The sequence below is a fragment of the Phyllostomus hastatus genome, unplaced genomic scaffold (assembly GCF_019186645.2).
Source record: "Phyllostomus hastatus isolate PE091 unplaced genomic scaffold, TTU_PhHast_1.1 phas_contig_64, whole genome shotgun sequence".
Classification (NCBI taxonomy): domain Eukaryota; kingdom Metazoa; phylum Chordata; class Mammalia; order Chiroptera; family Phyllostomidae; genus Phyllostomus; species Phyllostomus hastatus.
In genome coordinates this window covers 106,528-129,459 of record NW_025333928.1, presented here as the reverse complement: position 1 = coordinate 129,459, position 22,932 = coordinate 106,528, and the positions used below count along the sequence as shown (strand labels likewise).

Below are 22,932 nucleotides of genomic sequence, written 5' to 3'. Positions count from 1 at the left end.
ATGGAGATATTAGTTCATGTCAAGTGTTTTCAGCATCTAGCAATTTCTGGTTCTATGAGAGTGTTGCATAAAGATTATAGAACAGTGACTTGTCATAATTTTTATAACTATGAGTCAATGAAACAGGGCTTCAAACTGGATATTCCAGAGTATTTCAACTACACTAAAGACATTCTGGACCAATGGACCAATATAGAAAAGGTATAGAGCAAGGGCCAATCTGTAGTTCCCAAATAGGAGTGATTTTGCCCCTGGAGATATTTGGCATTGTCTGGAGATCATTTTGTTGCCATGACTTGTGGGGAGGTGTGTGCTAATGGTAGAGGCCAGGGATATTGGTGTTAAATACCCCAAAAGCACAAGACAGTCCCCCACAGCAAAGGATTATCTGACTCAACATGTTAATAGTTCCATGGTTGAGAAAGCATGAGTTAGAAAAATGCATGATCATAGGTTACTTTTTTTAAAAAGCAAAAATGAGTAGAGTGAAAGTGACTCCAAGTACATGAGGCATAGGTATAGCATTGGGAGAACTATAAAGGGATAAAAGAATTTTAACCATCAGGCTAAATGAGAAATGACACATGCTGGAAGAAATGACATGGCTCAAATGACATGGTTCCCAACATCTAGAAATAAAAATTCCAGAGTTACTGCCAAATACTCCATGTATGTCCTAATGAATGACCTGTGAATTTTCTTCAGAAAAAATATTCCATAATTCTCTTAAAGTAGAATTTAGCTTAATTACCACCTTTAAATCCATGACTGGATTGTCTTTCCTTAGGTTGGAAAGAGAACTTCCAATCCTGCCTTCTGATGGATGAGTGGAAGTAGAGAAGTGAGACAGAGTTTTGAGGAGCTAGGATATCTGTCCAGGAAATTTGCCAGTACACTTACAGAAGCCTGTGCTCTACAAAGGTGAGAGTGAGTCATTGTGATTCTGCACAGGATCCTGGTGTGGTGGCTTGTCAATGTAGCCTGTCTGCAAACAGGTCAGTGATGTTTGAAATCTGATCATAATTAAAGTAGACTGGATGGTAGATTTTCTAAAACATCTAAGTAATCATGAGAAATTTATTTGGGTAAATATTTGAGGAAGTTTACAAAATACAGTGTTATTCTCAGGAATCTTAGAAATGTGTTGGAAACATGCTGTTTCTTTTGACCTAAAATAGGAGTCTGGTTTTTCAAAACGCAATAGCTTTATTAAGTGGATGCCAATCAACAACTAAATATCCTCACACCAACTGCTTTTCTCCTTTTATAGGTCCAGCATGGTCATCTGAAACTCAATGCAACCACAAACTCAAAGATCCCACCCCAGCTCCTGTGGTATGCCTTCATTCCTCTCATGATTAGTCCATCTGGTGTTCTAAGCCAGATAGCTGTGACTCTTTCCTAATCAGTTCCTATACCTCATAAATTTGACCATCCACATGCCTCCAGAGTCTCTCTTCCAATTTCATTGCCATTGTCTTATTTCACGTGTTACCATCTTTTGAATGAATTTCCCCAAATGTTTCCCTAATTTTGTCTTATATGTGCCCACATCCTCTCCAAATCCAATTCATCCTCCATAGTCAGTGTTCTTTATAGAACACATTTTTATCCTATTATTTGGCTGCTTGACATTATCTACTAACTCCCTGTTGCCTCCCAGATAAAGTATGAACTTCTTCAGATGTGTTATGAAAGATTCTAGCTATCTTCCCTTTATTGTTCTCATTTCTTCACACTCATACGCCATGTCAAATGGCTTCCTATGAGATTTGTGACCTTTCCCATCCCCTGGCTTTTATGCACACTTTTTCCTTTGCTTGCAAAGCCTACCCATAATACTTCACCTCCTGGACAACTATTTTTTAGATATTCAAGCCTTTGCTCTAATGTCATCTCCTCAGGCAACCCCACCCTGAGTCCCAGTCCAAGTGTTTTCTTTTTTAAGCTCAACAAGAAACAGGTATTTCTATTTTAACCTGTACTATATTGTGTGGGTATACTTTTTGGTCATAAATCTGTCATTCCTGTAGGACTTTGTGAGCTCCCAAAAGGCAATGACTATGATATATTTAGTTTGCAGGCTGGTGCTCAACTCACTGAACCATATCAGCCAGGGCTAATGACTATGATATATTGCCTCTGACCTCCAATGATTGGCATATAGTAGATGCTCCACAAAATATTTGTTGAATTAATATCCCTATTGTCATAACAAATCATTATATCAAGTAGGAATTATTATTTTATTATAGCCATTATTTGCATTTGAGGAAAATTATATCCTGTGATCTCCTGTGCATATTTAAATTACACATTGGAGTTGCATGGTCCACTTTTACATATTTTTTAAATAAAATGATTGCTTTCATGAATGCTACTTAATCACATTGTCTTATTAAGAGGCTGATGGTCAGGGCCACAAACTCATTCATATAAACTTAATAAGGAAAAAGAATCATTGAACATCTACTGGAGAATCTTACAGAAAAAAAAGTATAGAAATAACAACTTGTCTCTGCAAGGAAACAGGCTATTCAGCAGGCAGCTTCTCTCTTTCTTTTAATGTGAAGGCACAGGAACTCTTGTTTCTTTCTCTTTCAAGTGTCTGCTCCTTTGACTTCTCTCTCCTGACACATTGTCTCAAAATTCCCTTTCATTCTGGCTGGCACATGACTCTGGTTTGCAACACAGAGGCCTCAGGCTCTAACCCTATATATTCCATCTGATAATCCACTTAGTCTCTTAAATCAAAACTTGAGGCAAACTCTGATTGGGATAGCTTGGTTTAGGCGACTCAGATGTGGTCAGATGCAGCTTCATTTCATACAAACATGGTTACTGGAATTGTGGGCAGGACAGAAGGCAGATCCTCTTAGAAGTGAGAATGAGAGGAAGGCGATGAATGGTGAGTCTATTATACTAACAATGCTAGTCTTCATGGCAGAATCAGAAATGAGCTCACAGTAATTTAATTTCTTATTATTTTCTTTATTAATATGCCTTAGGTAATAAAATATTTACAAGGACTTCAGTTGTTCATATATTTCTTAGGTTTACATACACATGTGATAAAATGATAAGGAAAGGTGAAAGAATGGTTAATACAGCATTCTGGATAATAGCCACCTGGGAATCTGAAGCCAGATACACAGAGGGCCTCAAACACATTGTTAAATTCTTTCTATTAAGCTGGGTAATAGATAACACTTATTTTCATATTTTAAAAGAAAATTATAGAGATACACAGCATAAACTCTGTTGCACATTTGGTGTATTTTGCAATAAAAAGGAAAATGTAGAATTGAATGGTGCCTTTTGAGGACTCTTAAAAAGTTTAGAAATGCATTATTAGATGGGAGAGTAGTTGGATGAGTTTTAATGTACTTCCTCAAAAGAAAAGGTGCATAGTACTATGGAAGAGTAGTACTAAACTGTAATTCTCATCATGTGCTCCCAGACCAGCAGCATCAGCATCACTGGGAACTTGTCAGAAATATAAATCCTATAGCCCCACCCAATATCTACTGAATCTTAAACTTGGGTGGAAATAGACAAAACCCGGCAATCTGTGTTTTAACAAGTCCTCCAGATGGTTCCGATGCATGTTCAAATTTGAGAACCACTGAGCTAGAGGAAGGGAGCCTGTCTTACTGGAAACCTTGCAGACCTGACCACCTTGGTTAATTGATCATATCTGGCCACTGGCCTTGTAGGTCAGAAACTGGGTCATGTTACTGCATGGAGAACAGAGTATGGGATCTTGGGAGTGGGGGCCCTCATTACCAAGTTTATGACATAGAGTGTATAAAGTGATACTACCAATTTATTTATTTGTATGAAGGTTCAAAAGACCTAGGTATGAGTATCTCTTTCTTCCTTCTAAAAGACCTGCTCAAGAAGGTGTTTAGCTGGGAGTCTGTTTGGTGGACAACAGTAACTTTCATAATTATATTTCTTGGCACCAGTATTTGAAAGCTTAATCCACCTATTAATCCCTCCATATCCATTCATCCTTCCATTCAATAAGTGGTATTGAGCACTTGCTACCTTTCAGGAGCTATGGGGTTTAGGGTCCAGTGGCAGAGAGATCCACAAATTAAATAAACACATAGTGTGTAAGTATGACAAGTACTATGACAGAAATTGCACAGGAGCCATCAGAGTACATAAGAGGGGTACCACTATAGACTTCAAGAAAGTCAGGGGAATAGTTAAGCTAGGACCTGAGGGGTGAGTCAGCCAGTGGGAGAAGGTATGGGTAATGGAAGCATTCTAGGCAATGGGAAAGTGTGTGCAAAGGTGCTGAGGCAGGAAATAACTTGTAAGCTTGGAACATAAAAACAGTCTGGTGTGAATGCAGGTACTGGCTAGGGACCATCTCATCCTAGGGACCATAATATGTGAAATCTGTTAAATGATATTTCTTCCCCAGACAAGCTTTGATGGGTACTATCAGGATTTGCCCTGTGCTCTGTGGCTGTAATATCCTCTTTCGAGACCAATTCTATGTTGATAGATATCATATATCAAGATACAGTTTAGAAACAGAGCAAGTGGGCTAGGTTACCGAATCACTTTTGAAAGCAGGACATCAATAAGTATTGCACTCACTGGAAAACCAGATGGTAAGGAGATGGCTACAGGACAAAAGGGGCCCAGGGATGAGCGCAGGGTCTAGGGGTGTGCAGACCCCAGGCCCGCCCAGTGCTCCCGGGTCTGCCTCAGGGCTCCTGGGAGAGGGAAGTCACTGCTCCCTCCCCTGAATATGGGGGTGAGCAACTCCAGGGGAGAACGTATTGCTAAAAGGAACAGATTGGCCAGCTGGACTGGGAAAAAATCACCCAGGGACTATGAACACCCGCCCAGAGACCTGGGAGGAGTGAAGGACTCTAGCCGACAGGACCAGGGGCAGCCTGGAAGGGTGCCTGCACCTCTAGCCCGGTTGAAGTGCAGATCAGTTGAGAGTACAGAGCCGGCTGCGCTCTGCTCGTGCCCCAGAGGGAGGCCTGAATCGCGCGCCGGGATCCCGGGACGTAGTGCTTGGTGCGTTCCCACTGTGGTGGCTCAGAGATTTCCAGCCAGCCCGACCGGGGGAGCCGGGAAAGGTGCCAACACCCCGTCGGAGTACGGTTCGGAGGGGACCAAGGAGCTGGAAAGGGCTCCGCTCGCACACCATCAGAATGACTGACTCCCGAGCGCTTTGATCCCAGAAGGGTCTGCGGTGAGGTGCTTAGGGCGATCTTAGACCCCAATCCCAAAAGTTTGGGGGACAGGTGCACCCTTTTACGATCCCCAGGGAGGGCGCAGTGAATCCCAAAACATCGCAGGTGCCTCCTGAGATCATAGAGCTGGAAACCTGCAGGACCCCGGAGTCCAGAAGAACATGGAAGTGAGATCCAAAGAGCCAGTGTGCTCCAGAGCTCCCAGGCTACTGGACAGACTTGCTGAGATCTGGCTGGGAGAGAGAGAAGCATTTCAAAATTCCCTCAGCCAGCTGAAGCCAGCAAGATCAGAAAAACTGGCCAGTTAGAAACCAACAAGAGGTGTTTTTTGTTTTGTTTTGTTTTGTTTTGTCTTGTCCTGTTTTGTTTTTTTGTTGTTGTTGGTTTTTTTTGGGGGGGTTGTTTGGTTTTGTTTTGTTTTTGTGGCTGATGTTGGTTCATTGATTTTATCTTGTGTTTTATGTGACATTTTAGTTTTCAATTCTTATTATTTTTATCTCGCTATCCCTTATGTTTCTCTTCCATACATCCTAATATTATTCTTTCCACTCCAAATTTATCTCTCCTGCACTACATCTTCTGCTCTTCTTTTTTTTAATCTTGCAAGTTACTGTAAATTTGTATTATCTTTTTCTCACTTTTCTGACATTTTTTATTTTAATAATATTTTGGTATTCTTTTTCTTTCTGTATAATCTTCTTTGCTTGGCTGGTTATACTGTCATTTGATAGGTTCCCCCTGGTATCTCAGTCACAAGGTGTTGATAAGTTACTATCTTTCATCTGTGTTCCATTAATACACCTCTCAAGGTTCTATACTCTTTATTCCTGTTATCTAGACCTCATTGATTCTGCCACAAGACTGTCACTTTACTATTACTGCTAGTAAGACCTAGTCTATACAATTGTAAATGCTTCTCAATACCCCTACCTGATCTCAGCCCACTTTGCAATTTTCTGAACTATACTATTGTGAGGGTTGTCTCTATTCTTTTACTCACTACTCCTATATACTAATCTTTAGTCCAACCCTACCTTAAAATCTGACCTCCCAAAGCCTCACAGCTTTCTAGATACAACTAACAATCCTCTCATCCCCAATAAGAGTCTTACTTTCTTTCCATCCTTTCTAAAACGTGGATAGTGGGGTGGAGGATCACGGTTAACACTATAAGGAGGAAAAAGATAACCCATCTCTTCTCTACTGGCTGCTAAAGTAAATATCATACTATACTGTCTTGCTGTTTTAAACCATTTTGTCTTACTCCTCCAACTGATCACAAAAAAGAGTAGGGGGAAGCTGGGAGCACCAGGATACATGAAGGAGATTGCACCACTGAATCTCACAAATATTCTACCACAGAAGTTCACACCATAATTAAGGGGAATCAGAACTGATCAAATTAACAAACAAGAAGAAAAATAAGAAACCCATGAACAATGAGAAAACAAAGAAACAACCCCCAATTGAAGGGAAACGAGGAAGCCTCAGGAAAAATGCGAAATGAAATAGAGGCAACTCAACTATCAGATAGTGAGTTCAAAACAATGATTACCAGGAAGTTCAATGAACTCACAATGAGCTTTCGGAAATTAGAGGGAAACTACATCAATCTCACTGCAAACCATATAAACATGAAAAAGGAAATAGAAACTCTCAACAAAGGTCAAGAGGAAATGAAGAATACAATTTCTGAACTGAAGAACACAGTAGAAGGAATGAAAAGCAGGATTGATGAAGCAGAAGATCGGATTAGCGAGCTGGAGGACAAAGTAGAAAACAGCATCCAGAAAGAGCAAGAAAAGGAAAAGAGGCTCAGAAAGAATGAAGAGGGATTAAGAGAAATGCAAGACAATATGAAACGTAATGATATCCGCATAATAGGGATACCAGAAGGAGAAGAAGAGCAAGGGATGGAAAACCTAATTGGACAAGTAATGAAGGAGAACTTCCCTAATTTGATGAGAGAAAAAGGCACACAAATCCAGGAAACACAGAGAGTCCCAATCAAGAGGAACCCAAAGAGACCCACCCCAAGGCACATCATAATTAAAATGACAAAATTTCAAGACAAAGAGAGAATCTTAAAGGCAGCAAGGGAGAAAAAGGAAGTAACATACAAGGGAGCCCCAATAAGGCTAACAGCTGACTTCTCAATGGAAACACTTCAAGCAGGAAGAGAATGGCAAGAAATACTCCAGGTAATGAGAACCAGAGGTCTGCAACCAAGGCTACTATATCCAGCAAGGCTCTCAATCAAGATAGAAGGCCAAATAAGAAGCTTCCCAGACAAAAGAAGTCTAAAAGAATACACCTCGACCAAACCAGCTCTGCAAGAGATTCTAAAAGGACTGCTTTAAGGAAGGGAGGGAAAAGAGAGAGAGAGAGAGAGAGAGAGGAACGCACGTACATAAAAGACAATGAATAAGTACCTATCAATAATAACCTTAAATGTAAATGGATTAAATGCTCCAATCAAAAGACATAGAATAGCTGATTGGATAAGAAAAAATGACCCACATATCTGCTGTCTACAAGAGACCCACCTCAGGATAAAAAGACCTACACAGGCTGAAAGTGAAGGGCTGGAAACAAATCTTCCAAGCAAATGGACAGGAAAAAAAAGCCGGGGTAGCAATACTCATATCAGACAAAATAGACTTCCAAAAAAGGTCCATAAAGAGAGATCCAGAAGGTCACTTCATAATACTCAAGGGAAGAACCCATCAAGCAGACATAAATATTGTAAATATATATGCACCCAACATAGGAGCACTCAAATACATAAAGAAAATCTTAGAGGACTTCAAGAAAGATATGGACAGCACACAATTATAGTGGAGGATTTTAACATCCCACTATCAAAAATGGACAGATCTTCTAAACAAAATATCAACAAAGATATTGTGGCATTGAACAATACCCTTGATGAAATGGACTTTACTGACAGAGCCCTCCATCCAAAAGAAGCTAAATATACATTCTTTTCAAATGTACACGGAACATTCTCAAAGATAGACCACATGATAGGACACAAAACAAGCCTCAACAATTTCAGGAAAATTGAAATCATACCAAGCATTTTCTCAGACCACAAGGGACTGAAGCTAGAAACCAACCCGAGAGAAAAAAACCGAAAACACTCAAAATCATGGAGATTAAATAGCATGCTATTAAACAATGAATGGGTCAAGAATGATATTAGGGAAGAAATCAAAAGGTTTCTGGAAAAAAATGAAAACGAACTCACAACAACCCAAAACTTATGGGGCACAGCCAAGGCAGTCCTGAGAGGGAAGTTCATAGCAATTCAGGCCCACCTAAAAAGGTTAGAAACATTCCACACAAACAACCTAACCCTACGTCTACAAGAACTCGAGGAACAACAACAAAGGCAGCCCAGACCAAGCAGAAGGAAGGAAATAACCAAGATCAGAGCAGAATTAAATGACATAGAGACTAAAAGCACAATTCTAAGGATCAATGACTCCAAGAGCTGGTTCTTTGAAAAGATAAACAAAATCCACAAGCCTTTAAGCAGACTCATCAAGAAAAAAAGAGAAGACCCAAATAAACACAATCAGAAATGAAAGAGGAGAGATTACAACAGATACCACAGAAATACAAAGGATTGTAAGAAATTACTACAAAGAGCTGTATGCCAAGAAATTTGAAAACCTAGGTGAAATGGACAACTTTCTAGAAAAATATAATCTTCCAAAACTCAATGAAAAAGAAGCAGAAAGTCTGAACAGACCAATAACAACAAAAGAAATTGAAGCAGTAATCAAAAAACTCCCAACACACAAAAGCCCGGGACCAGATCATTTCACAGGAGAATTCTACAAAGCATTTAAGGAAGAGCTAACCCCTATCCTTCACAGACTATTCCAAAAAATCCAAAAAGATGGGAGTCTCCCAAACTCTTTTTATGAGGCCAACATCATCCTAATTCCAAAACCAAATAAAGACACAACAAAGAAAGAAAACTTCAGGCCAATATCACTGATGAACATTGACGCTAAAATCCTCAACAAGATACTGGCAAACCGCATCCAACAATACATTAAAAAGATCATACACCATGACCAAGTGGGATTCATTCCAGGGATGCAAGGATGGTTCAATATTCGCAAGTCAGTAAATGTAATACATCACATAAACATAAGCAGAGACAAAAACCACATGATCATATCAATTGATGCAGAAAAAGCATTTGATAAGGTACAGCACCCATTCATGATAAAAACACTCAGCAAAATGGGAATAGAGGGAGCATTCCTCAACATAATAAAGGCCATATATGAGAGACCTTCAGCCAACATCATACTCAATAGCCAAAAATTAAAATCTCTTCCACTAAGATCAGGAACAAGACAAGGCTGTCCACTTTCACCACTTCTGTTCAATATAGTACTGGAAGTTTTAGCCACAGCAATCAGACAAGAAAAAGAAATAAAAGACATTCAAATCAGTAAGGAGGAAACAAAACTGTCACTGTTTGCAGATGACATGATAGTATACATAGAAAATCCTATAGACTCTACCAAAAACTGCTTGACCTAATATATGAATTTGGCAAAACAGCAGGATACAAAGTCAGTATCCAGAAATCAAAGGCATTTCTGTACACCAACAATGAAACAGCAGAAGCAGAGATCAAGGAAAAAATCCCATTTGAAATAGCAAAAAGAAAAATAAAATATCTAGGAATAAACCTAACCAAAGAGGTAAAAGACCTGTATTCAGAAAACTACATAACACTGAGGAAAGAAATCAAGGAAGACACAAACAAATGGAAACATATACCATGTTCATGGATTGGAAAAATTAATATCATCAAAATGTCCATACTACCCAAAGCAATTTACACATTCAATGCAATACCTATTAAAGGACCAATGGCTTATTTCACAGACATAGAACAAACACTTCAAAAATTTATATGGGATTATAAACGACCCCGAATAGCTGCTGCAATTTTGAGAAAGAAGAGTAAAGTAGGAGGGATCACAATACCCGACACTAAACTATACTACAAGGCCACTGTAATCAAAACAGCCTGGTACTGGCATAAAAACTGGCACATAGACCAATGGAACAGAACAGAGAGCCCAGAAATAAGCCCAAGTCTCTATGGTCAATTAATATTTGACAAAGGAGGCAGCAACATAAAATGGAATAAAAATAGCCTCTTCAACAAATGGTGTTGGGAGAACTGGACAGCCACATGCAAAAAAATGAAACTTGAGCACCAACTTACACTGTATACAAAAATAAATTCAAGGTGGATAAAAGACTTAAATATAAAACGTGACACCATTAAAGTCCTAGAGGAGAACGTAGGTAGGAAAATCTCAGATATTTCACGAAGAAACTTTTTGCTGACGTGTCCCCTAGAGCAAGGGACATAAAGGAAAGAATAAACAAATGGGACCTCATCAAAATTAAAAGCTTCTGCACAGCTAAAGAAAACAGTATCAAAATTAAAAGAGAACCAACTGTATGGGAAAACATATTTGCCAATGATACCTCAGACAAGGGTTTAATCTCCAAAATATATAAAGAACTTACAAAACTGCACTCTATGAAGACAAGGAATCCAATTAAAAAGTGGGAAAAGGACTTGAACAGACACTTCTCCAAGAAGGACATACAGAAAATCCAAAGACACATGAAACGATGTTCAATATCGCTAGCTATCAAAGAGATGCAAATTAAAACCTCAGTGAGATACCACTTCACACCAGAGAGAATGGCCATCATAAACAAAGCAACAAACAACAAGTGTTGGAGAGGTTGTGGAGTAAAGGGGTCCCTAGTGCACTGCTGGTGGGACTGCAGACTGGTACAACCACTATGGAAAGCAGTATGGAACTTCCTCAGAAAACTAAAAATGGATCTGCCTTTTGACCCTGCAATTCCACTGCTGGGACTATATCCTAAGAACACTAAAACACCAATTCAAAAAGAACCTATGCATCCCAATGTTCATAGCAGCACAATTTACAATAGCTAGATGCTGGAAGCAACCAAGATGCCCATCAGTAAATGAATGGATCAAAAAACTATGGTACATTTACACAATGGAATTCTATGCAGCAGAAAGAAAGAAGGAGCTCCTACCCTTTGCAACAGCGTGGATCGAGCTGGAAAACATTATGCTTAGCGAAACAAACCAGTCAGTGAAAGACAAATACCATATGATCTCACCTTTAACAGGAACCTAAACAACAAAACAAAGAAACAAGCAAAATATAACCAAAGACACTGAAAGAGATGACAGGCTGACGGTGACCGGAGGGGAGAGAAGAGGGAATTTAAGGGGACAGTGGGAAGGGTTCACAGGAACAGACTTGAAGAACACATGGTCATAAACTAAGGGGAGGGTGGTAATGGGAGGGAAGTGGGGAGGATGGGAGGGGGTACTGGATTGGGAATAAAAAGGAGAAAACTGTATTTGAACAATGATTAAAATAAAAAAAAAGACACAGTTTAATCCTGCTCCTTTTTGAATCATCATGTCTTTTTATACTAACTTAGCATATCTCTGTTCCAATCTAGCTTATGTTGACTTTATAGTTTATCTCTTACAAAGCAATCTACTTCTTTTATTTCTAGTTTCTCAGAGGCTTCTTCCCAATAGCATGTTTTAATTTTCAAACTCTTTTCTATATATTAGAAGCCAGATCTTATTACAACAGAAATCTCAGTATACGACATATTGTTATTTTATTTAATTTTTAATGATTTTATTTATTTTCAGAGATGAGGGCAGGAGGGAGAAAGAGAGGGAAACAATGACATGTGAAAGAAACATTGATCAGTTGCTTCTCACATGCCCCTGACCAGGGACCTGGCCCACAACCCAGGCATGTGTCCCAACTGGGAATTGAACTGGTGACCTTTCAGTTTGCACAATGATGCCCATTCCACTGAGCCACACCAGTCAGGAAAGCACATAGTTATTTAAAAATATTAATACCCAATGAGTTAGTCCCTTACTTTAAGTACTATTTACCACAAACAAACTAGTGAAACACCCAATATCAGTCCATAAATCTTTATGAGGTTTCTATGATATATGTGGCCCCTCTGGCTTTAAAATAAATATTTGTTCACTTGTTCATTCTGTCTTCACAAGAGCCTAATGATTAAGAGGGGGAAGCCATATTTTATAAATAAGGAGGCCAAAGTTTTCATAGATTTGGGGAAAAAATAAACGTTAAGTCAGTTGTCCAAAGTCACTCAGCAAGTCAGAACTAGAGCCTAATGGACTTGCCAGCATTTCCTAGAAGTTTCATAAAATTTCAAAACAGGAATAGTTCTTAAAAATAATCTAGTTTATTTTTTCTCAAACTTTGATGTGCATCTGAATCACTTGAGGACCTTGTTACACAGGCAACAGTATGGTGGTTACCAGACAGAAGGGGGTAGGGGAAATAAAGGGGATAAAATATATGGTGATAAAAGAAAACTTGACTTTGGATAGTGAACACCCAATGCACTACACAGATAATCTATCATAGAAACATGTACTTGAAATCTATATAATTTTTTAACCAATGCACCTGAATAAATTTAATAAAAAATATTTTTAAATGCATATTCTGGACTAATAATCCTGGGATGGACCTGATATTTCATAATTCTAACAAGTTTTCGGATGATTTTGGTCCAAAGAGAGGCAAAATAAGAACCTTGGATCCTTATGTCCTACCCGAGCTCTTTCACTATAACCCAGGGCTGTCTTGGGAATTTTTCCTTAGCGGGTTTTAGCAGCATGTATCAATTACTATGGCTTTATGCAAAATAACAACTGTGAAGTAGAAATGGACATTTTATTTTTGGCAGTTTTTAACTTTTTTTATAGGAAACTTAAATATCAAAGGAATCATCCTCAGAAAGGCCAGCCCTGGCTACTACTCTATCTAAAACAGCTTCCTCACTCACCCACCCACCCACCCAGAGTGGTTGTTGTCTGTGCTTTTAAACACCACCACTGTTGGGTACCACTCTCTGTGGTTTCAGAGATTGTAGCCCTGTGAGAGCAGGCCTTGAAAGAGGCCATTAAGTCTCCACTGAAAAGCCAGGAATGCAGGTGGCAGGCATAACCTGACACTAACATGGAGGGTTCCTGAGTGAAATCAGGCCTGAGGAATACATTGTATCCTTTGAAGCTTGTTTTGCTTTGCTATAGCCCTGTTAATATAAACCAGATGTTTAAATTCAAAGCTTAAGGAGTGAACTCCTTGCTTCATGAAATATGTTTTTGCAACCATTTGGCATCAGCATGTCTCATAGACCCTGACCTGAGATGATCTCTGTGTTTCTTCAATTGTCATCTATAGATAATGTCAATTTTTTTTATGACTATAACCTTTTGGACATTGATTGATAAGCTATGCATGTGTGCTGTATTCCCCTGTGCATTCCAATCCTATTAAAAGCCATTTGGAGAAGGGCTTAGGGCATTATCCACTAAAGGGAATTGCCACCCCCTTTCCTGCCAGAACAACAGATTGTGTCCAGGAAAACTTATTCTCATCCATGGCAGCTAGGAGAGCTCCGCAGGATGGGGCATCCCACACATCACCTAATATTTCACAGGTACTTAATGTCTAGAACAGAAGGTCCATGAGGGCAGGCACTTCTGTCTTGTTCTTTACAGTATCCTTAGCACTTAGAAAGGTATCTGCAACATATTGGGCTCTCAATATATTTTTGAAATGAATGAGTGAATAGATGAATTCATTGTATTTATAATCAACTAGGACATCACTCCAGAGTGATACTGGAAAATTATTTTTTATTTAAAATAATAATTTTGTCCCTGGTAAGAAACTGTGCAATGTTTTCTAGAATGATTAGAGAGGAAGTAGTTTTAAAAGGTAAGGTTGATTCACTGTTAATAGTTTTTTTTAAAGATATGACATGAATTATGTATTGGCAGAAAGTCTTTAAGGGTAATGTGTTTAAACAATGTGCTTCTTCATGAAACATTGACTTGTTGCCAGAGGGTGCCTTTAAATATTGGAAAAGTGTTCAGATAGCTACCGTATTTTTCAGACCATAAGATGCACCTAGGTTTTAGAGGAGGAAAATATGAAAAAAATTTTTGAAGCAAAAAATGTGGCAACATATTTAATAAAATAAATAACATAATATTTCACCAATGTAAATATATGCAGAACTCAAGAACAGCATTAACAACCATTATTCCTCCCAAATTTGGGGAAGGGTGCGTCTTACAGTCCAAAAAGTACGGCACTTATCCCTTGGTGAAACATCTCAAAGAAGTAACCTTGGAGTTAAACCTCATAGAAATTGCAACATTATCTTGTTTAAAAAGAGAAGATATTTAACAGACAACTAGGAGCAAAAGACAATGTTCTTTGCTCCTAATTGTCTGTCTCATTAAAAACTCCACTGGAGGGCCTTATCCTTTATAAAATGAACAAATGAGTCAGTGTCAAGAGTCTAGGAATGACCAGACATGTGTTCCTCAATATTCCTTGGCTGTTGTGTTACTGGGAGAAGTAAAAGCCATTGTGAAGTGAATACCATCCACCTTCCCTTGAGGTCTAAAACTTAAAGTGTGGTAGAGCCTGGAAGATAATAGATAGATAGATAGATAGATAGATGATAGATTGAGATAAATAGATAAAGGTATAGTTTTGGAAATCCATTAGTCCTTTGAGAAAATAGTAACTAAAATCTGTTCAGCACTGTTTTAAACTCTATACACATTTTAATTCCTTTAATCCTCATTAATCCTATAAAGGATGTGGTATCTATTACTATAATCCCTATTTTATAGACACAGAACCTGGGATTCATGGAGATGAAGTGACTTGTCCAAGGCCAACCTATAAAAGTGCCTTGCTTCAGGACACATCTTAACCATTGCACTTCACCTTATAGTGTGATTTACAGAAGTAGGAATAGAAGCACAGAAAAGGTGAATATCTCAATCATCCCTTTGGTTTCCCATAAAACAATCATGCACATTTTAAAAGGCACTGGCCCTGGCTGATGTGACTCAGTTGATTGAGCACCGGCCTGTGAACTAAAGGGTGGCAGGTTTGATTCCCAGTCAGGGCAAATGCCTGGGTTTCAGGCCAGATCCCCCAGTAGGGGGAGCACAAGAGGCAACCACACATTGACATTTCTTTCCCTTTTTCCCTCCTTTCCCCTGTCTCTAAAAATAAATAAATAAAATATTTTAAAAAATAAATAAAAGGCGCTGAATGAAGTGGTTGAATGTACAGCTCTGGAGTCATGCTACAGCGTTCAATGCCTTCATGGCCACCTTTTACCTGGGTGATCTTGGGCAAGCTATTCACAGCTTTTGTGTTTGGGGTGTTTTGGTGGGGATCAAATGAGTTAAAACATACACCTGGCATTCAAGTACTTAATAAATGCTGGGTAATGATATCTTTTTTTAAATCAAAACCCTCTTCAAGCTGAATGTTATGAATGGTCTTCAGATAGAAGATAATTATTAGGATGTTAACATCCTTTCAGTTAAGGTCAAGAGTCAGAGCTCTGAGATCCTATGAAAGGCAAAACCAGAATAATGAAAGGAAGACAAATAGATACATTGCCAGGAAAATTGATGAACCCAGTCTGAGAAATACAGAATGTACATTGGCTATCTATACTGCCCTAACAAACAGGATGAAGGAAATCATTCCTTGTAAACATTGTTTCTTTTCTGCTCCTTTAGGTAGAATGTTCATTTCAGGAAACACTCAACTGACCCAGAAGGACATCCTCTACAGACTGTAGTTTTCAAAAGCAAAGTGCATTATTACCAATGAAGTTGTAGCCCCAGCAGTGGATACGGTGGCATGTAAGTGTGAAAACCTGAATACCAAGCTAATTGTGTCTTAGAACCCCAGAGAGGAGTGGGGTGATCTCAAGGAGATGATGACATGAGTAACCATAATTGCTGTAGACAGCTTCTGTCAAAGAAAGACAACAGTGAAAAGATATTCAAACCATGAGTGATGTGATAAAAAAATGAAAATAAAATTATAGGCAAAGGAACAATTGGTGATTATTACTGTGTTAATAGTGCAAAACTCTCAGGCAGGAAAGAGCTTAGCATATGAAAGAGTTTTTCATAGGTTGGGATTTCCAGGAAGCAGACCCTGAGACAGAGCTTAGTTGTATAAGAAGTTTATTAAGGAGTTCTTTTGGGATCAACACCTGGAAAGAAAGGAGAAAGATGTGGTATTTGGCCAAGGAAGAAATTTATCTCCCCAAAATAGCCCTTGCCTGACCCACTGAAACCTTTAGAGTTTGGATAGCCCCTCAAAGCTAGTCCCAGGTAAAGTAAGAGGCCCTGGTCATAACGTGCCCATACTGATCAGTGTGGGTGGAAACTGTCCCTAGAAGGAGGCCTGACCTTAGACAAGGCAGCTTCCTTCAGTCAAGGTGATCTTTAAAGAGCACCGAGCACCCACAGACAGTAAGTCCTTTATCCCACAGTGGGATTTAGGAGGTGCATCACAGTACCAACCACAGAGCTGTTATTGTCTCCCAGGAAAACTAATTGCAATCAGTCCTGTGTGGGCTATACAATTCCCTTGCTGACAGCAACACTTTTCTCAGGGTATAACAAGAGGAACACTGATGTTAACGATGCAGTTATAAAACTAAATTATTCTTATGTGGAAGTCCTGCTGTGGACTATTTCCAGGGGTTTCTTGGAACTCTTTTAATGTGTTAGTTCTCTCTTAGCTTTAGGTTGGCAGCAAATTCCCTGTCTAGAATGAGGATGCTTTACTCAAGGATTTGGGAGCACACTTGGGAGAAATAGCAACTCTAGACTTCTTCCTACTTTCTTCAAAATAGCTAATATGTATTAAGTTCTTAGCAAAGGCCAAGTACTGTTCTCATAAAAATAATGTTAGAATCACAATAGTGGCTACCATTTATATGGTCCTGGTTATGTGCCAAAAACTGTTCTAAGCACTTGAGATATATTAACTTATTAAAATCTCACAACAACCTAGGGGGAAGATACTATGATTTTACAGATGAATAAAGTCAAATGCTATGATCTGGCGGAGCTGGGTTCAAACCCAGGCAGTCTGGCTTCTGAGCCCATACTCCTATCTACTTCGTTTACTGCCTCTGGTAGTGAGAGACTGATATGGTATCTCTGTTTTAGGTTTCAAAGGAAACCATATCTGTGATAGAAATAGCAGGTACAAAGTTATAGGTACTATCCATTTTTCAGGAAGATAATTATGGAATCACAGACTAAACACTTAGCCTACCTCTGCTAGCTTTGAAAACAGCTTTTGTATATTTCTTATGGCCTGGATGTTTCTGCTTCATTTATTCTTGGCCTAATACTCCCAGATAAAATCTGTATGCTTCATAGGCACTGGATGTGAAGTATTTACCTACTGTCAGCTGCCCTAATGTACAACTTACATAGATGCCCACTTAGTCTTCAGAACTGAATGTTTTCTTTCCCTTTAACTGGGTCCTTTCTTCCCTGGATGGATGCTTAGATCATCATCAGTGTTATTGTTTACTGTATTCAGAACTATGTAGACTCTTGTGGGAAACAGAAAAACAACCCTTTCAGGGGTCAGCAAACATTTTCTACAAAAGAAGTGGACAGTAAATTAGACCTTGCATACCAAGCAGTCTGTCACAATGACCTGTTGTAGAATGAAAACAGCCATAGGCAATATGTAAATGAATGGGAATGGCTATGTTCCAATAAAACTTTATTATTATAAAAACAGGAGGCAGGCCAGATTTGGCCCATGGGCTCTACTTTGCCAACCCCAGCTCTATACCATTACCCATGACTTTTATTAACATACTTTAAAAAAAATCACATGTTAAAGCATCCATGGTGAGGGGAAGTTCTTCACAAATTTATGATTACAAGACCACAGAATCCTCATTCTCCTAGATGTATGATAAAATGCTTGAGGTTTTAAAGCACTTCAATGGTCTTCTATCATACAATAGAAATGCTGTGAAATTGGCTGTTAAAATTGGCTATCAATGGTAGTTTAGTTTGATTCTAAAAAGCAGCTAAAAAAAGATGGAGAGGGGTGGCATTTACCTTGTAATTCAACCTAAATAACTGGGGCCTGACCAATGAGAGAAAGAGGTACAAGCAGATGGTTTTTGAATCCTTGTTTGTGCTAACAGTATGCTGCTATGTTTAATATACAGAATCACTGTAGTTCTTTTTTCCTAGAAGTTCCCATAAAAACTATACTTATGTGGAGACAAACCACATGGAGATAATAGCCATTTACTTTACCAGTGGAACAAGCAGATTTCCTAAAATGACTGGACATACCCATAGCAGTTTTGGTTTAGGATTATCTGTAAATGGAAGGGACCTTCACAGAACCACAGCTGGGGGTATCAATGCCAACAAAGGTGATGATTCATTTATTGGTCTTTTAGATTTGTTTTCCCAGGTTCTGGCAGATTTGACACCTTCAGATGTGATGTGGAATACCTCAGACACAGGCTAGGCAAAGTCTGCATGAAGCATTCTGTTTTCATCATGGATCCAGGGAGCATGCATATTTGCTGCAGTTTGAGCCAACTTCCATCTTGCAGGTAAGACAGAATGCAAGAGGGCCAGCATTTAGAAATGCATCTGCAATGCCACAGATAAGGCTGCTGCTTAGGGTCACTTGCTGAACTCAGATTAGGCAACATGACTTAAGATGTTTGAAAAGTCAGTAAACCTGTAAAGATATGCTAAGGAAAGGTGTGAGTGCATTTATGTTAGAATGATCAAGGTTTAAGTTGTTCTGTGCCTCCCACAGACACGTAGGCACTTATTAAAGTTGTAGTTAGACAGTTTACTTCTTGTAAATTACAGACTTTCCAAGTTTCCCATCGCAATTTTCTGTTTAGTGCCAACTGCAAACTGAATGCTTGTACAGAATGCTACGACCAGTTAAGAAAGGTTGGTAAACAGGTATTTAATGGGGAGCAGGGAAATAAAAAGGAAGCTGTAAAATAAAAATTCTTTCTGCCTAAAAATATACTTCCAGTTATGTAGGTATGGGATTTAGCAATCTCTTTGCCTCCTTCTCCTTCTGCTTACATTCTGTGAGTGACAACTACTACATCCAGGGCATGGTACCCAAGCAAGGGGTGTAAAGGAGGGATTCACCCATGTGTATAGCTCTGAGTGCCCAGTGGTTATGGCTAAGAAGGTATTTAATCTTTTCAATGATGACTGTTCCCTGACTTGAGAAAGTAAAGAAGTCACCCCTATTTGGAACCCTATCCCAGCATAGGGAAAACAATGAATATCTTTTACTGATTCCATTTAAGAGGGGGAATTGGTAACTATTTTTAAATTGATTAAATTTTGAATATGAAATAATTCACATAACAAAAAAATGGGTGTATAAAAATATACATTGAAAGTCTTCCTCCAACCTTGTCCTTAGTCTCAATTCTCTTTCTTCCTGAAATCTATGCAAACACAGGCCAATAGGCATATGTTCTCCCATTCTCTTTTATAAGAAACCATTCCGCATGGTGTGGGAATGTAGCTCAGCTCCCACTCAGAAAGGTCAGTGGGAAGTGAGGTCCAGCACACAGGAGCCAGGCCCACAGATAGGTTCTCCTGTGGGGAATCAGACCTGCATTGTACCTTGGCTGCTATGAGACTTGCTTTTGCTAAAACTCCCTCACCCTGAATTGAGGCACAAGTGCTTACTGCAGCTTCCTAAAATCTGAGCTAAACCTCCCAAGTATGGAGTGTAAGCAGTCCAACCACTTTCCCCTTTACATTTGCAAATATCCTTCTTCTTTGATGTAATTAGCAACATTCTCTCCTTTGTTATCATAAGAAGTAACCACCTAATGAGAACCTGTGTAGAGTAAATGGGGACCATCCTCAATGTACTGTACCCAGAAAAACAATAAAAGCCTGTCCAGATGGAGTTGGGGCCCTCTCTCTCACTTACAGAGCGACCATGCCATCCCTTTTCTCCACAGGATTTCTGTAGTCCATGTGTATTTATTCATAGCTGCCACAACACATGGATCCTGCCAGCCAAGATCCATATCACTCTTTTATAAATATAAATGGAAACATCATGTGCACACAGTTCCGCACCTTCCTTTGTTTGCCTAACAATACGTCCTGGAACTGTGCTGTCCAATTTGGTAATGACTAGCCACATGTGAAGATTTAAAACTTAATTTTAGTTAAATTAAAAATTCAGTTCTAGCCTGTAGTTAATTATAGTACTTAATATAGTGCAAGTGCATTTTTGAAGTTGCGAGAGCAAATTTTAAAAGTTCTCATCACAAGCAAAACTAATTTTGTAACTATCTAGGATGACATATTTTAAAAAGACTTATTTGGTGATCATTTCACAATACATACAAATATCAAGTCATGATGTTTTACACCTGAAACTAATTTAATGTTATATGTCAATTACACTTCAAAATGAAATTCAGTTCCTCAGCTGTGTTAGTCATGGTTAAAGTGCTCAGTAGCCATAGAAGGCTAAAGGATATTATAGTGGTTAGCACAGATCATAAAAATTCTTATTGTAACAGAAAGTTCTATTGGACAGCACCATCCAGGAACTTACTTGTTCTTTTTTACAGCTGTATAATATTCCATTGTATAAATATTCCACAGTCAGTTTAAGCAGACAAATAGTAAACTTTTTAAAAGATTTTTTATTTATTTATTTTTAGAGAGGGAAGGGAAGGAGAAAGAGAGAGAGAGAAACATCAATGTGCGGTTGCTGGGGGCTGTGGCCTGCAACCCAGGCATGTACCCTGACTGGGAATCAAACCTACGATGCTTTGGTTTGCAGCCTGTGCTCAACCCACTGAGCTACGCCAGCCAGGGCTTATAAATAGTAAACTTTTAATCACTTGTTTAATATATCAGTTAAATATAATTAACTTATGGAGTACCTTCCCTAAGGATAGCAGAGCTTTTCTTTGCGATAAATCACATCCCTTCCCAAATAAAAAGGAGAAAAGAAAAACTGGTATTTGGGGAGTCACTTTATGATGTTAGCATGGCTTATTTTATATTGGAGAGGGAAGTGAGGAACTACAACACACAATATTTAAATTTCATTAGAAATAATTTCAATTTCCATTTTCATTTTTCCTCCTGAATTTAATTTGTGACCTGTCTTCTTAGCAGCTACAAATTAAAAAACTTAAAGCACCATGTGGGTGCTGCGGAAGCAATCAACCCTTATGTGGTGGAACAGTGGAGAAACAACACAGGTCTGGATATCTATGAAGGATATGGACAGACTGTAATGGTGCATGGACCTCATTGAAAAGATAGGGCTAGATTTGATTTAGTCAGATGAATAAAAACCAAAGTGTTCATTATATCCATCTGATTGTTTGAGAACCAGAGATGGAAAGGAGTGCTTAGAAGAGCTTTTAAAAAGCTTGAGGGAAGCTAGTTTCAAAAAAGCTCTGTAACAGACATAATTGTTTGAATAGCCTAATATCACATCCTGCAACTGTGGAATCGAAATAGCCATTCACTGAGAAAAACTGCTATGTAACTGATCAAGGTAAAGGCATTAATAGAGAATTTAGATGAAAAAAATACTAGAGCTGCAGATTTTCCCTTATGTAATAAGGAACTTCATTAGGGCTCCCTCAAAAATGGAAAATGCTGTTTCTTGTTATGGTACTTTAAATATTAAGAGTTTGCTACAATGATGCTTTGACAAGCATATTCTAAAAAGGGTTATTTGAAGAGTTTATAGAAATAAGAAGTTCTAGAGAAAATGAATACAATTATGTAGGAAAGAGAGGGGTGCGATGGAGCAGGTAAGAGAAAGGTTGAAAGGCACTTTTGAAAGTGTATTTTTTTACAATGCTCCAATTTATAAACCATAAGAATGTAGTACCTTGTCAAAAATTAAAATACCAAAATTAAAATTAAAATTGACAAATTTACTAAATAAAAACAGCATAAGAATCATGCTAATATGAGTATAAATGTTTTCATAAATGTGGATATTTTAGTAATTATACAATTACTGTTATAATTTTATTATCAATAATTTATTCAGCATAAAATGAAACTTCTAGATTTCACAAGAGCAGAAAATTTGTTTTATTTTGAGTGTGGCCCATACTTAGTTCTCATATTTGTTTAATGAATGAATGGTGAATGAATGAATAAGTTTTATGTTACTTATAATGTTACTTTATTCATTTTTCTTCTTAACTAGGTGCTAATGTGTGGACATTTTAAGGGAATGAAAATTAAACCTGGCTCAATGGAAAAGCCTTCTCCTGCTTTTGTTGTTAAGGTCAGCACATACACTTCCTGGAGAATATTTAACAATCTGATATGTTTACTATCCACCCTACTTCTTCTTTCCCTTACATGCCTAGTTTGGGTGATAATTTCATGTTACTTTCATGATATCTTAACTTCATGGAAATATGTAAATGGGTTAGAAATGTTAGTTTGTTGGTCTCCATTTTTTTGTTCCAATTTTAGTATATGTGTTGATGGAGCAAGCATTCCTTTTTTTTTAAGCAGTTGATTTTATACCAAGTAGTTCTAAGCATTTTATAAATACTAATTAACCCATTTAATTTCCATGCACAGAGCGGCCCTGTGTTCCTGCCACAGGCTATTCCACTATTCCTGGTAGACCTGTCTTGGGTGGGCTTGAATTTT

General features: G+C 38.4%; 1 pseudogene; it reads left to right on the top strand.

The window, feature by feature from the left end:
* On the top strand, positions 1-19,203 carry LOC123825414 (annotated as a pseudogene).
* The last annotated feature ends 3,729 nt before the right edge of the window (positions 19,204-22,932 follow it).